This window comes from Dendrobium catenatum, unplaced genomic scaffold (genome assembly GCF_001605985.2).
Source record: "Dendrobium catenatum unplaced genomic scaffold, ASM160598v2 fragScaff_scaffold_756, whole genome shotgun sequence".
NCBI classification, from domain to species: domain Eukaryota; kingdom Viridiplantae; phylum Streptophyta; class Magnoliopsida; order Asparagales; family Orchidaceae; genus Dendrobium; species Dendrobium catenatum.
This window is the reverse complement of record NW_021319218.1, coordinates 779,646-782,191: the sequence shown is the minus strand read 5'-3', so window position 1 is coordinate 782,191 and position 2,546 is coordinate 779,646.

Genomic DNA, 2,546 nt, shown 5'->3' with positions numbered 1-2,546 from the left:
ATGTATATGTGATTAAATAATATTTGTTGGGAGCCATAAGGGGTCAAAATCCTTTGAGATTTTATATGTATCAGAGAATTTCTTAGTCATAAGGGGTCAGAATCCTTTGAGATTATGTCTAAGGCAGAGATATCTGATATGTTCTTGTACTATAAGCACAAATAAAAAGAAAGTCATAAGGGCCAGAATCCTTTGAGATTTTATCTGGGTCCAGAAAATGTGATTTTAACTATTTTGTGATATGAATTTTAATTTATTCATTTATTATGTACTATTATTTGAATCATAGAATAATTGCTATATATTTATTATATTTTCCAATTTTGTGATTCTCAGTTCAGTGATTTATTTAAAATGCAATTAACTGGTTTTAAATCTTCAGTAAAATATTTGATAAAAGAATATTTAAAAATTTAGATTGATTTGTGTGACTTGCTGAGTTGTTATAACTCACTCTAGTTTTACTTCTGATTTTCAGGATCTGTGAAGGAGAAAGAGATTGTAAACTAGCTACTCAGGATCAGATCTGATGTCATAGGTATTTTACTATTTTGGTTTTTGTTCAGTCTTGACTACTTTAATTTTCAATTCTGTAGCTCTTTCTTTTAGTCATGTACTGTAGTGTAGATATTTATTTTGATGAATGAAAGAAATTTTATGGATGAGTTTTTCAATATTTGAATATTTTAGTAGCTCTGTAGTTTGTCATTTATTTCAATGAATATCAGATGAAAATTTGAAATAATTTCAAAACTAGATCTTGGGGTTTTCCTGTCATAGTTCAATACGATAGGACTTGTCCTAATCGGGTTGGGTTGTGACAAGTTCTAAGTCAAATCACATAGGTGGAGTTATCACCAATTAATTTAGTAGGAGTAGCATAATAATGAAATGCATACACTATTGGTTCAAATACACATCATAGCATTCATAAGACATCCTATTGCTTTTCTAACCTTGGACATGTAATTTATCCCTTCTTCGTATTCTATGAAAATGAATATTAGTCAAACATTGTGGATCTGAGAATATTATCGGTCCTCACTCGCAAACCCAGCTTACTGATTTCACACATCGATCTTCAAAACTTTCTCTCATGACAAGGTAAAATTATTCTGTGCAGATAGGGGCACCGTTCGGAGGAGAATCATTATGTGTTACGTCACTTATTTGTTGTGTACTGCAGCTGTGTACCAAGTGGCGAGGTGCATTTTGATTCGCCTCCGAACAATTTGGTGTACGCACAGAATAATTTCTCCATGACAAGTGGCTACTAAATCCTATCCATTTTGTTAATAAACCCTCAAAATTTTCAGGCTTCTAAGATGGTATCACAATAGAAGAGAACAAAATTTCTCTTAATTTACATATATTTATTGCCACGTAAGAATCTATGAATCGGACAAATGCAAATTTCTTTTCTTTCTCCGTTCACTTCAAATAGGAGAAAATAAAAATCTAAGGAATAACAAAAATAAATTTTATTATTTTTCTTTATTTTGAATAAATTTAATCATAAACTCGAATCTATGACCTCTTCTTTTCATATTTTTAGGCTTTATTTTCTACTATTTTTTGTTCACCCAAAGAAGTTTTAGCTAAAAGTGCTTTACTATTTTTTTCTAAAAAGGAATTATTATTGCATAAAGCCCTATATATTTAATGAGCCTACATGCAACAGCTACTACATCAAATATTTATGGAGACAAAAACGTATGGGCAATTATTTCTCAATTTCCTTTCCATGTCATTGGCTTTTTCAGCAATATATTTATAAAAATAGGGTTATACTTATAATATTCATACATAATTTATATCATGATAAATCTAAAAATTACTATAATAAATATTTTTCATAGTATTTATTAATTCTAAAATAAAATAAAATAAATGAATTTAATCTAATATAAATTATATAAAATATCTGAATATATTTTTTCCCGTTTGGTTGGGATGATAATGACATGATAATATCATTGGATCCAATCATCTTATTTCAAATGAAATATCATAATTTTTAAACTAAAAGAAATATTTTTTGTTGGAATATCTTATTTTTTTTAATTAATAAAAATTGCATTCATGTAGCTGATACGTATCAGTTAATTTAATTTAACTTTATCCAATGATGTTAATAACTTATCAATGGATAAGAAGATCTAACAACTTGATAAAGAAATTTAGAATTTTCTGTCAATATATAGAACTTTTATTTGGTCCAGTTGCAGGACGTAGCTCTACGTTCAGCCGCCAGTAGAATCGCGCCACGCGTTCTCTCTATTTACCGCGCGCCCCGATAACCCGACCCGAAACGGACCCAGGAAGGATGACTCGGTATTTCTCGATTTTGCTAGGTATTGCTCGGTATTTTTCTCGGTATTGCTAGGTATTTGTCGATTTTGCTCGGCAATAACCAATACCGAGCAAAGACCGAGCAATACTGAGCAAGTACCGAGTAATACCGAGCAATACCGAGTTGTACCGAGTTTTTCTAGAAAAACTCGATACAACTCGGTATTACTCGGTATTGCTCGGTATTGGTCTTC